Raw genomic sequence first — 15,123 nt, forward strand, 5'->3', positions numbered from 1 at the left:
TCAAACAGAGCTAAGTTACAGAGTTTTATAAATTATAGTGCAATTCTAAGGTACTGATATAGTAATTTATGACCTTTTGTTATTTTGAAATGTACACATGCTAAATCTGAAAGATTATTATTTTGTTTCACATCTTACTGTAAAATTTTGTGAGACTTGATATTCAGTACTGAGTCAAGCCCCAAATGAGTAAAAAAGTTCAAAACTAGAAAATATTATTGTTTACTCTACTTCTTTATTTACTGTACTGTATTTTAAGATAAATTAAATTTAAGAACTTTTTATAACTTATAACTCAGTTGTGACTATTTTACAAAATACTAGTTTACACAAATACAGCCAATACAGGTCACTTTGTAGAGACGAGTTTCAGGTTCTTGGATAAAGTAACGAGTGCACATGTACTGCATCACAAGTTATGTCAGCCACAAACGGCTGTAGGATCAATTTAATAAAAAGTATAAACATATGTATAAATGGATAATGTTGAGATTTTAAGATGTTCAAACAAAACCTCTGTGTTTTCATATTATAATGTTTAGCCATTCTACAAAAAAAATAGTGTAATTCATTCGTAGGGTTAATTCAAAATTTTAAATGAATCTTCCATTGATCTTCAAATAAGCACAGTTACCTTATGAATATTGATGTACTGTTTGTCATCTGAACAGAACTAACAACTGGAAGAAATTCCTCTGAACTGAAAACTGAGTGACAGTAAGAATCAAGGAGATAATCTTTGTTACCTTATTTTCAGTGTTTATTTAACTAAACAGAATTTTATGTAATGGTATATTTCATAATGTCTACATGATACATTGTAAATTACAGATGACATACATCATTCTCTTGGCTTTAATATATTCAAGGACCATGTTTAACTCTGTTAAATTTGATAACTTCAGTCAACTTTAAATGAGCTATTACAATCAAAAGTATTTAATTAAATACTTTATTTAATACTGGAAACATGAAATAATAAAAACAATAATATATTTTTTTAATTTGGTGAACTTAACAATGACATATTTGGTTACTTAAATAAGGACAAAGACATATGTTTACACAAAATCAACTTAACTCGTTTTATTCTGCACACACTTTTTTTTTGGTATTTGAGGACACTGAGTAGGATAATAACTATATCTTTCCCAAACCATAAGCTTGATGTATAATATTTTTCAAAATTGTTTGCTGAATTCAAAAGTTTTAATAAACTAAAGAAATGTAAGCAAAAATATAAAGGGCTCTTTTCAAAATGATTGCAAAGTTATTTAATAAAATAAGCTTACACAATAATTTTGATTCAAACAGCCTGATTCTAAATGAGAGACACTACAGTAAACTATGACTGTAAACATTTACTATAACTTCATGGTTGAGTAATTACTGTAACGTTGCTCATCAGACTGCTATAATTTTATATTTCACTACTTTGATATGATGATCTCTTTATCACATCAACAAAGTTACACAAAAATTACGTCATAGTGAAACAGGAATGCTGTAACTAATTAAGACTTGATATACTTCCTCAGGCAATGTTTTATATTTTATACTTGTGAAGAATATCCAAGTTTTAACTAAAGAAAATACTTCATAACATTAATCATTAAGTTTGCCATAGATAGTTACAAAAATGACTGGTCCACTGCCTATAACTTTTATTTATAAAGACATGCTCTAGCAAATATTTACTAGTAAAAATTAAAGATCAAAATAAAATGGCTTGTTTCACATGAAAAGTCAATGTAAGTATTAGCATGATAAAGAGTAATATTATAATCTGGAATCATACCACTGACGAATGCAAGCAACTAAAAATAAATTTGTCAAGTGCAAAACAAGTTCTAAAACATGGATCAATAGTTTTTCATGTTTAACTTTCATTTTCAGTATTGCTACAGAATTTAGTAAGTTTTACAGACTGACTGATATATAGGCCATATAATTTACATATAAATCTTCAAACTCAAGTTTCATTGTGTGAGAAGACTGCAACACTAAAATCATTCAGCCTTTACTGTTTTCCATGAATAATTGTTCATGTAATATCAACCAATTATTAGAAGAAAAAACCTGCAAATGAACAGACAAAAATATAAAAATTAAAATTTCACTTGTTACTAAAAAGCAAAATTATCAGTTTGTAGACACAAGGATGTTAATCCAGTTTGTTTGTAAGAAAAGAAGTTATCTCAGCTGAAATATAGATAGAAACAAATTTCTTCCAGCAATGTGTTTAAACTGATCACTTTCTTGGCAAAAGAAACAGACATTTCATAATTATGTTACTGAAGACCCAATCCAGGAACTTCAAACTACTTTTTTCTAGCAAATTACAACTAGTTATATTGTGATTTCACTTTCCTTTCATTTCTGTGAAAAAGAGATTCTCATTTAACATTTAGACGTGTAGACATAACAAAGAAATAAAAATCTAGACTAGCACTTCCTGAAGTGTTGTTGTCCACATCTCCTCTTTAATAAATGTGGTTTCTTCCACACACACCCTTTTCAAATGAAGAGATACAATACACACAGATTAAAATGTTATATGTGTTGTTGCAATTACTTATAACCTCATTAATAAAAAGAATATATTAAAATGCTTAATTTTGCATTGTTACACAATCAACTGCACCCTAACTGCTATTGTGCCCTCCACCTACACTTTTGGAAATGTTTATCAAAACCATATTAATTGTCCCCTGTAAATTATACATACCCTAACTGCTTCATTCATAATATAAAGAATACAAATAAGTAAGCAATACACTGGCCCAGTGGTTGCAGCTGTAAGTCACTTCAGCTTCTTGTATCCTCTGTAAGCAAATTCTTATGGCAGAAGAATAAAACTTTTATTGGTACACATGATAGCAAACATACACTGGCCCAGTGGTTGCAGCTGTGAACAAGATACGAAAAGTCACTTCAGCTTCTTGTAGCCTTTGTATGCAAATTCTTATGGCAGAAGAACAAAATGTGTACGTACTTTTATTGGTACACATGACAGCAAATAATGTAATGGGGACACAGAGCAAATCATTCTTTCTATTTCTTATGCTACTGCTTTGGTGTGTGTGAGATGTATGTGTTTTCTTAAAGCAAAGCCACACTGGGCTATCTGCTGTATCAACTGAGAGGAATCAAACCCCTGATTTTAGTGTTGTAAAGACGAAGACTTACTCCTGTCCGAGCTAGGGGCACTGCCTTAGTTAATGGATGCTTTACCATCAAAACTAATAAACATGTCTTTGAAACAACATCATGTGATGCGTTTTTCCCAGAAAGGTCGAGAACTTTACATTTTTTTCATTTTAATGTCACATATGTAATATTTATACATACAACAGATTATAAAAAACACTAATATCTTTTAATATTACCTTAACTGTAGCATGTGAATAATAGATACATAGTAAACTTCTATCTCTCTAGAGTGATCACTCTTAATCAGATACGTACTTGTACGACGGCCGACTTCTGTCATACGAGCTTGATACCTCATGCGTGTTGACTGTTCTCACAGAATACGGTAAACCTACATAACAATGGACAGATAGTTGAGTTCAGCTAGACAGATCATTACTTCTCGTTAGAACGGATAAGTTGATGTTTACGTTTTATGGATTGGTGACCAGAGTAACAAACGTGTTGTAATTTTAAGACATGTACTGTTGACTGTCACATACCATTTAGGAGGAGATTCTATCGATTACAGTTCACTTCCAGGCTACGTTAACGACGTCTGGCTTAGTTTATCACAGTAATGAGATATGCACACCAACATACAGTTAATCAACGAAAACGTTTATCGATATTCACGAACTTACATTCCTTAGACTGATCTTTATTCGATTTGATCGTTCTACCTGGTATTAACATACAGACCCGCCAACAAATGGATATTACACTTCCCTCCCCACTAAAGTCATGCTTGTTTTTATATTTTTCTTCCTTGACTTAAGCGCCACGTAGTGACTGACCGATTTATGGTTTGGGTTTCTCTTATTTAACATAAAATGGTGAATTTGCTAACAACAAAATCACAACCATTGTTTGTTTGTTTTTTGGAATTTCGCACAAAGCTACTCGAGGGCTATCTGTGCTAGCCGTCCCTAATTTAGCAGCCAATTGTGCAAAGTATCCATATATACAGCGATAGACATATGAGAGACTAAACCTCACAAGATATCAATGGTTATGAAAAAAAATAGTGCTATTATTCTTAGCTTTCAATCAGTTTCAAAATGTTCAAGTTTCTACATTCTAATCTACACAATAAACTTCCGTCAAAGATGTCTGATATGTTAATAAATACAATATAAATCGAAATATATTTTTCCGAAGGAAATCAGACTGGAGGCCAAGTGTTCAACATAAGGAATTAGAAAATGGCCCTTAGAAGACTGACAGAACAGTTCAGAATGAAAACAAAACTAGTTATGTAGATGAAAAACTATTCCATGAATAAAGATAAATATCATTTTCATTTTCTCAACTTTTTATGCCACATTACATAAAAATATTTATTTTTATGAGAAAAATGAGAATTTTGTTAAAAAAACAATAATTCAGTTACAACTGTTTTCAGTTTAGTATCATACTTTTACAAACATTAAAACAACAATTAAAGTACTTCATCACTACTCGTATCAGGAATAAGTTTGCTTCTTAAATCTGGCCCGGCATGGTCAAGCGTGTTAAGACGTGCGACTCGTAATCTAAAAGTCGTGGGTTCGCATCTCCGTCGCGCTAAACATGTTCGATCTTTCAGCTTTAAGGGCGTTATATGTGACGGTCAATCCTGCTATTCGTTGGTAAAAGAGTAGTTCAAGAGTTGGCGGTGTATGGTGATGACTAGCTGCCTTCCCTCTAGTCTTACACTGCTAAATTAAGGACGGCTAGCACAAATAGCCCTCGTGTAGTTTTGTGCGAAGTTAAAAAAAGGTGGTTACCATAAAACTTTAGTAGCGTCATCTGCTGTTTTAAAATACAAACAACAAAATATATTATTTATGATTAGAAAACACCCGATAGAAGTTTAAATGAATTACATTTCATACTTTTCTGAAGGTTGAAGTTTGAAAAATAGCAACGGCTAGCGCAGATAGCCCTTGAGTAGCTTTGCGCGATATGAAAAAAAAATTTCTTCTACTTTTTATATTTTAGTGATATTCGAATCGTGTATATTTAACAGAAATAACTTGAAAGAAAGGGTTTTTGCTTGAAAAATTGAGTGGAAATAAAGGTTCCTAGATTTTATTATCATTATATCTAACTTTTTTTGTATTTCAAAATTAATTTAGATCGCAGTAGAAACAATCATGACTTAATTTAAAACAACGTTGGTTTGTAACAGTATCCAATAGAAACACCGCTTGTACGTAATTACGTCAAAAGTAGAACATACGTGTCGCTAAGGGACAAGTTTTATTTAAATAAATTTAGAAAAGAATCATGGCAGGCAATTTCGGCAGAAAATTTATCATTATCTTCATATTTGGAAAGAGAGTAAAGTAGGTTGTACTTTTAAGCACCGTATCTCATTGTTTAAAAATATCTTTTCCAATTAACTTTTAGAATTGGCTCTAATTTAATATAATGACTTTTATCTCAGTAATGACTTTCAAACTTTCTTAATAGTCAAAAAATAAGGGTTAATGTATCGTACACCTAATCTGAACCTTTTGCCAGAGGCAAATGCCCTATAAGGAGAGATAGTTATATAAGTTATCATGTATAACAGCGAAATACCCCCAGTAGATAAAAAAATAATATTTTTCTCAAAGTCCCAGAAAATGTGTTTATGCAGAAGAGTTGAAAAACACAGGCTGCAGTAGCAACCGTGCTTTAGGCTTAGGTATATTCCAACTCGTTGGTAAATCATTAAACGTGTTAAGTTATCATGATCTTTAAACTAGTTTATTCAAGCTATTGTGTTTGAATGATATATTATTAGAACTAAAAGTAATAAATTTAATTGTAATGAGTCTCTTCTATTGAGCAACAAATTTGAGCTTCAGCACACCACGATCACTTGTATTTGGAGAGTTTGGTTTGTTTTGAATTTCGCTGAAAGTTACATGAGGGATATCTGCGCTAGCCGGCTCCCATTTTGTAGTGTAAGACTGAAGGGACAGCAGCCAGTCATTACCATCCAACATCAACTCTTGGGCTACTCTTTTACCAACCAAGAGTGAGATTAATTGTCACATTATAACACACCGACGAATGAAAGGGCGAACATGTTCGGTGTGACCGGGATTCGAACCCGTGACCCTCAGATAACGAGTCAAGTGCCTAAACTACCTGGTCATGTCAGGCCGTCATTCGGAGGGAAGGAAAACAAAAAATTTAGAAAAGGAAGTGGATGATAAACTTGAGGAGGCTATAGTTATAGGTGGTTCCTTGACAAGACGTGTGTAAATAGGAAGAAAATAATCAGATTTTGCCACCAAGGGAAACAGGTGAAGGATATAACTGGCAGAATAGGCGATATAAAGGGGTTAGCAGAGATAAAGTTTTTGTGGTGCATGTGTACGAGACAGGGGTCAGTGCTAAGTTAAACTAAGTGCAAAAAGAAATTGAGCCAGAGAAACGTTTCGCATTAGAAATGGGTATAGAGCAGAGATAACAACTATTTCAAATGACTTAGCGGAATGATTGTTGACAGAGCCCTTTATCATTTGCAGCCACTATGCCTGACCAATGTTTTTAAGCTGTTTATTATTATATTATTATTATAACTGTTATTATTTATTATTGCTATAGATTGCTCATTTATGACTGTGTTTTGTGTATTTAATAAATAAATTAAAAATTCTTTTGAAATTAGTTTAGAGTAACAAACACTGGTAAAACAATATTGAACATGCACAAACAGTAAGCAGAAAAAGCCTTTCTGTAAGGACTAGTTTATATCATTTTTATGACACTTATTGTAATAGTTTTGCAGCTGTTGCAGCCTTTGCTTTCATGAGAATGTCTCTGGATGCTTGGGAGTTATAACAACATTGTCCATTTGACTGCATACACAGCCATATTTTATCGCTATATCAGAGTCTGGGAACATTTTTCTGAATAGATGTCCTGCATGATCGACATGACATGAACATCACTTCTGCATTTATGGTTTCTAAATTCTTACTCAAAAATGTAGTTATCTGCATCGTTTTTGTCTTCGCTTGAGACTTTTGTTGGTGAGATGCCGATTTTGTATGTCTGGAACAATCGTTTATCCCGCCATGCGCCACAGAAAAATCGATGTGACAAACTGTACAAAACGCATGACTGTCACTGACTTTTGATGCAATGACCGGATATTTTGCACTATACTCTCCTAAATTTTTGATTCACAGTTTTAGTCCTTTTAGATTTGCCAGAAACAAGACAATCTGGTGAACGAGGCCTCTTTTTTTTCCATTTTGTGAACGATCGCATTGGTGTTTCAATGCCGCTTAGAAAACGAGAAATACCCATCTACGCCAGCGCTGATTGGCTGACAAGCACTGATGACGTAAATATGGATTTCTCCACGTATCCAGTATGAAGAAGCACCGCACTCAAACTATTGGTAGACGTCGGATATACAAATATTTTTTTATTATTTCAAGCACAAACATGATTATCGCAATTAGCCATTTGGACTATGTCTTTTATTTATTATCAAAATTTATTTATATCTCACTAGAAATTTTATTTCCACCCCTTTCAAGCCCTGTCGGAACAATTTATCACATTATTATATAGGCCTATATAATATATAATAATTTGGGAGTTGCAACAAGTCGTAATATTTGTTTGTATGAGCGTATAGTCGTAATGTATACACCAAAATCGTAATGATTACGCTCAAATCGTAATGGTTGGCATCTCTGTAAAAGTAGCCATAATGGTGGACGTATAAAAAATGAAATTGATTACAAAAGCAGTGCATGGTTGAAAGAGGAAACTTTGACATAATGAGATAACTGAGAAATGGTTAAACATAAATGGTTTCGATGATGCAAAATCTTTTAAATATAGGATTACAGGCTATTTAACAGGAATAAAGTACAAAAGAGGCAGAGGAGTGACATAATATGAAGTAGATCCTGTAGAAGTTGAGGATATCAAAGACAACAGCAAGCGGATTAAATCCATTTGGATTTCTATTTATCATAATAAAGGACAAAGAATTTTAGTGAGAATTTGTTACAGACTATTAAATTATACGTCACGAGCAAAAAAGAAAACTGGTGAAACAAGCGTAGGCATTAAAGCAAACGTACAACGATAAATCCGTTGTACCTCATTCCTTAGACATTTTAAAATTGACGTAAGACAATTTTTACTGATATATGTATATATATATATACATTAAATACAATGCACTGTCAAAAAATTGTACAGTTTCAAATGTCACGACAGTTAATATAAACAACCGTATGAGACTAAATTTACACAGCACGTGAATGTGCTCAGACACAAATGTTATCTTATTGTCATAACATAATTAATAATCACAAGATCTAGGTGTTTTTCGAAAGTTGGGACAGGTTTTAAAGGAGTAATGGGGATTTTCTGGTAAGGTTTCCTGACCAATTGACAGATATGAAAAGTTTTACAAAACCGAGAAATCTGTTGCCTAATTTCTAGCAAAAAGAAATGTCTTGCAATTTTGTCACACGTCTTGCTGACTCCTAAATGACCTCTCATGGAGAGTTCATGGGCTACTTTCAATATATTACAACAATACACTTTTGGAAAACAATTTGATAAACTAGCCCAGTTCTCTGAGGCTAGTTTATTTGGTAATCTCCATTTTCTTATGAGCACACCATTTTTGAAAAACTAGCCGTTTGGAACTTTCTTCAGTTCATCTTTTGGAAGTGCGTATTTAAATAATGAAGAGATCTGCAGATCGTTTTCCTGCTCAATGATCAGTTTACTTCTCGCAAATAAACTTCACCAGTTGAATTAGATTCCTCACTTTCATCATTGTCACTCACCAATGAGTGTAGTAACAGTTATTCACAGGATTCTCTTTGGGTCCAAAACATTTCTTTTTGGCTTAATTTCTTTGCCTAAGCTCAACTCACAGCACATGAAGGAAGCTTATGGATTATCCTAAACAACAACATTTTTATATGAAACAGTGATCGGCTCACTAACCATCTTGGGTTTGTTAACAAATTTTCCCCTGGCCAAATCGTTTCCCAACAATAATGACATACTATTAATTGGCATAGTAGGTCTCACTCCACCCACAACTGGTCTCGAAACTAGGTCTGATGTTAAATAAATGTTATGGAGAGGAACATTATCAAAGCTACCTTCAATATCCTGAGTGATGATAGACCAGCAGTGGCAGGACTCGAACCTAAAGTCAATATGCCCTCTAACAATTGTAGTTGAGTCGCTCTAGTGTCACGTAAAGTACATACGGGTAGGAGATTAGCAGTGTTGTTTATGAAATTACAGAACCAACATCCACAAAAAGTTTAAATTCCTTCCTAACTACGTTAGCCCTTCTGTCAGTGACCAAATCAACAACATCGAATGATCTGGAAAAACTACATCCATATGTGGACACAGATGCACTAGGTGTTGCCTCTGTTTCTTTTTCAAACTCCAACAATAGGGCATAATATAATAAGGTGTTTATAGAAATGGAAGGCAGGCCTTGATGTTTTGATGAAGATTTTGTCCAATCTGCTAGAAGGTTTTGAACTACAGGAACTGCATTTTTAATAGTATCCTCAACTTTAGGGGTACAGGTTTCTGCTTAGCTGGCAGAACTTTTTATGAAAAGTGGTTTCATGAGTTAAAGTTTAATCATTGGAAAGAGCAGCTGCTTTCATGTAATGTTTTTACTTTACTTTTGTAGAAATAAGTTTTGAAATCGTAACTTGTACAGCATTTAAATTCCTAAATCAAACATAATTGACTTAATTTACCAAAACTATTGTCAATATGCATAGAATTACAACACTTAACAAAATAAACCTCTTTTTCATGGGCGAATTGCATATGAGTTGGCCATCATGATTGTAGTAACCTCGAAACTTTTGGCGATAAGATTCTGGAACTAGGTCATATACTTAGAGGATAACTGCTTTAGTATTATCATAATCTGTGCAATCTTCCAGAAAGAGAGCAGCATAAGCTCCTTGTGTGTGTGTGCGTTTTCTTATAGCAAAGCCACATCTGGCTGTTTGTTTTACCAGTCAAAACACTGTAGCAATAATGGCCATTTTTCGGTAGGCTAGTCCATGATTTAAGCAACTTTCTCCAAATGTTCTAAATATTTATCAACTTAATTTCAATTAAATTGTGGTATCTTAATATGCCGTCTGAATTCAGAATTCTCATTTTGCCTTTGTCAACTGAAGTTGAGTCTAAAATCTATTTCTTCTGGCCTATTTTATTTCCTGGCTTTGATATAGTCTTGTTCAGCCTCGAGATGGTTACTTTCCATTTCGATACGGGTTACCTCTTTCTGGGCTTCTTTCTTGTCTTAATTAATGCTGACTTTTCTAAACTAGCCTCATACCCTTTTTATTTACTGTTCTATGTTTGAAAAAACAACAAAGTTTAAGAACTTATATATAAACAGTGATAAAAATGTTGATCTACTAAAACACAGCCGAGACAGATCATTTTGTGAAGGTCAGTTTTATAAGCCTCCCATTGGTACAGCGGCAAGTTTACGGATTTACAACGCTAAAACCAGGGATTCGATTCCTCTCGGTAGACTCAGCGGATAGCCCGATGTGGCTTTGCTATAAGAAAACACTTAAGAATAGTAAAACTTTTGAGTACGTAAGTCTTGTAATATTTACTGTTAATATGCAAACTTTCGTGAACATATACATAATAAATAAAATATTATAGCATGGACACTATAAGCAGAACGAAATGGTTATAAGGTCAGTCTCCGTGATCGAACCCATGCTGAAAGAGTTAATTAAATCATAATTATGGGTGATTTAATTTCAGGCATATAGATCGGGAGAGACTAGAATCAATCCGTTTGGGAAATACGTTTTTTTTGAAAACTGTTCAAGATACTTTTATTCATAAATTAACCTAAGAACCTTCTAGAAACAATGCTACATTGGAGCCACAGATTATTTTTACACTTTAAGGTATGGGCTTGTTATAAGAGCGACAGTCAACCCCTTAACGTGTTTGATGAGTTGAAGAATACTATTGAATGACAACTTCCCCCGTGCTGGTATATTGGCTTTACTGTTGAGTACAAGCACAACTATTGTGTTGTTTAGTTAACATAATTTTATAAACGATTACCTTTTGAAACAACATATTTTTGACATTACAGTGGTTTGACGTGTTCTATGTAAACAGAAGAAGTCTTATTTCAGTTTCTAAGTTCTTGGTCTACTCTTTTATCCAATGCTTAGTGAGATTGACCACGACTTTATGATGCTCCCTACAGCTGAAATGACAAGCATGTTTGGTAGGATGGTGATTTGAACTCGCAACTGTCAGACTGCAAGTCGTGCACCGTAATCATCTGTGCATGTTAGGCCTTGTCAGTTGGATTCTGAAGTTATAAATAAGCGTGTACGAATGCTTCAGAGGAAATGAGAGTTATTTGAAGCTTTATAAACAATTGTGATACACAACAATGAACCAAGTTTTTGTCATATGTGTGGGTTTACATTCATTTGACTTGTTTGGAATATATTATTCTTAAAATGATTGAATTTTGTTATGTCCATTTATTGTTCAAATTCACCATCAACTACAGAGTATTTAGTCCCATGAACCTGACAATCCATAATAACACAAAAAAAGTGAGGAAGGATGGGTAAATACATAAGAAAACAAGTTTCTATTTACAAAAAAATCTACGAAAGTATCTTCTGAAGTTTGCATTCAAGCTAAATAATAATCGCATACTGCACAAGCAATATATATAATATATCTAAATAAGCTGTTACTAACACATGAATAATGACGAAACCTGAATGATTTAATACATTGACTAATTTTAATATTCGAATCGTGAGGCTGTGCTACTTCAAGTAGTTTATGAAAATGTTCATTTCTGCTAAGTTATCAACAGTAAGTTAAATAATTCTGAAATGTAAATACAGTATATGATGATATACTTGTTCTTATTCTAATAGACATTTTAACAACGTTAAATACACACAAAAATACAGCACACAGAATGGACACTTACAATTCAAGACTGTTTGTTTAGAATTAGGCATAAAGCTCCACCATGGTCATTACGGTAATCGAAAATCCGGTTTCTCGTGCTGTGAATCCCAAGACATGCCACTGTGCTACTGGGAGACAATTCAAGAGAGAGAATTGCAGCTTTGTATCAGAAACAATCTTAAAAAGACCTTAGTGGGTTGATATTAACCTATGTAATTCGTCTGAGTATACGAAAGTGTATTGTCAAATTTTAACCCCCGCCCCTCACACACACACACCTATCCTGAGTAAACCGAGAAAGTTCTCACTCTATATTAAATAATGTAGTAACTAAATAGTATATGAAGAATATTTAGACAGAAACGATGTTAAAAACCTTAGACAATAAATTTTTGGTCTGATGTGATTTCTTTATCCAGAAACAAGCATCGAGCTTCAAAAGCAAAAGTGGATGAGACTTGGCCAATTGAGGGATTTTACCACTATGCTAGGCCAGGATCTGTACAGAATGTGAGTAGTAGTTATTAATTTTATATGTTAGCCTCTAACAATAATGGATGATCTCTAACTAGAATAAAACACTTATCTTGATATGGAGAGGTTGAATACATCATAATATTGTTACAGTCAAATAATGTCTGATGGTCAAACATAGTTCCTATTGGAAAAGTTTCTATTGTAAGACAGTTGTGTAAAGAATACACCACTACTCGTTGTCTGCTTTCCTTAATCAATCTCAGTGTATAAGGATGATAATTCTCCATCAGTCTGATTTATGGATGATGTGACTGTTATGTCATTGTTTGTCTCCAGATGCTTTAGATATACAATGATTGAATGGATTTATTGTGAAATAGCATGTGTATATGTGACTTCTGGCACTTTTGAGATGGCCATACTCTTTTATTATGTTACATGCTGATGAAGATACATTTTGTTACTGACTGACATCCATGTTGATGTTTTCTCATCTGTTGCAAGATGCTGCACTTTCTGTACCATGGGTGAGGGGTATGACTTCTTTCAGGTCTCTTTTTGGATGGTTTTGACGTTCCAAGTTGATCTGTACATGTATTGCTTTGTTTTCCAATGTCAAAATTTTGTGTAGAAAAGGGGTGTTAAATAACCTTTCTAAAAGTGGCCATGTTTTGGTAGCATTGTAGTTCCTATGACACCAAACAAGTTATAAATGTCCTTCACTTACATGCCTTTCAACTACTATTTATATCTGCTATGGTTATTGTAACATTTCTTGAAGTAATTATTCAGAATTATCTTAGTAAAGTGCACTCAACCCTCTTTATACTCTAAATTTTTGTTTATAATGTACTGAACCCTCAGTTTACTCAGATGTTTGGTTTATAATGTACCCATCTTTTTGCAACTAACGGATTTGATGACCTCCATTGGTAACTCTCAGATTAATTGTATAATCTCTGCATTTTAGTTTTATGGATACAATTTTTTCCTGGTTATGTGTAGAAATGACCATGCTCTTAATTTCACCTGAAAAGATGATCAGAGAAATTTTAAAACAAAAATATTATTTGTCTTAATTCAAGGCTTTTTCTTATGTGGATGAGTTTGCATTCCCAAATGCATTTGTAAACGTTACAAGAAAAGTAAATGTCATGAATAAAAACAAATGTACTTTCTTCTATAAGATTATACACACATGCAGTTGTATCTAATATTTTATTGTACACCAACAAAATTAGGTTTATGATAAAAGTTTATTTGGAATTTGTGGAAGCAATTGGTGTATCACAATAGTTTAAAAAACATCAGTATACTTTGCTGACCGTTTTCCAATTTAAATCTTATAAATTGGATGGACTTTGCATGTTAATTCACTGGTATCATATACATTATTTTTATAAATGTGACTTAACTACTAAATTTCATATAAACATATATGAATAATTAAGTTGCAAACTGCATTATATCACAATAGCAATGAATCAATTAGTGGTGAATACATTATTTTAAATTACATTATCTTCTATATATTTTCCTTGTTGCAACAGTGCACATATTACTAAAAGTTGGAATTTCTTAATAAACCACATACATACACAAACAGAAGTTATATAAAAAGAAACAAATCCAATATGTAAGTGGTGCATATATATTGTACTATGATTAGCATTATATGAATAAGGGGACTTTTCAATTTCATATTATTTATTGATGGAGACATTATTTCATCCAGGGTAACTCTACTGTAAGAAGTAAAATCTAACATTGATAATTGTTCATTCAGTTTAACTACACTGGATACACTATTCCACAGTCATCATAACCTGTCACTAATTTATATAAGTTTGTTCATAAATTATTTGAAAAAAAGTCGGAACAAACATTTTTTGTGCTTTTAATTGATGTGCAAGAGCTGCTATCTTTCTTTGTCTGTTTGTATAAAGAAAATAAAAACTATTATGTATGTCATTGACACTTTATCACTAGTTTCATTTATAACATACACAAACGAAAAAATATATAAAAAACTGTATGATGCTCTCACAACTCTGTAAATAACATTTTTCCATAAGTAAAAAAATAATTTTATAGTAAAAAGAATATTGATTAGGGAATATATGTATATGATGTCATGGTAACAGGAGTGGAAAAGTGAAATACAAGGAAGATAATAATCACTTTGAAAAACAGTTATTACTTCCATGTGGTGCAAAAATTTAGTTAAATATAAGTTTATGTTCTTGGATTTTGCAATGATACTTTTTTGTGGGGATCATGTCATAATACCAGTACACTGATGTCACCAATGCCATTGTGATTTGGAAAGTTGAGGTGTTTGGGAACTGAGGATTTAAGGGTGTCATTGCGTACAAGTCAGAGATGTTTACGTCTAGTAAAGCAAATAAATAAATAATGCACTCTGATTTAAATTGGCCTTTTACATGAAAGGTAGAACTGGAGAGA

At 32.8% G+C, this 15,123-nt stretch overlaps 1 long non-coding RNA gene across 1 annotated transcript; it reads right to left on the reverse strand.

Annotated features, from left to right (window-relative positions):
- Window positions 1-259: 259 nt before the first annotated feature.
- Window positions 260-3,926, reverse strand: LOC143247432 (uncharacterized). Its single transcript, XR_013026560.1, has 3 exons — window positions 3,696-3,926; window positions 3,469-3,544; window positions 260-2,908 (listed from the first exon to the last, which is right to left on the reverse strand). It is a non-coding gene; the product is annotated as an uncharacterized LOC143247432 (long non-coding RNA).
- Between the last annotated feature and the right edge of the window lie 11,197 nt (window positions 3,927-15,123).

This window comes from Tachypleus tridentatus, chromosome 3, assembly GCF_004210375.1.
Source record: "Tachypleus tridentatus isolate NWPU-2018 chromosome 3, ASM421037v1, whole genome shotgun sequence".
Lineage (NCBI taxonomy): Eukaryota > Metazoa > Arthropoda > Merostomata > Xiphosura > Limulidae > Tachypleus > Tachypleus tridentatus.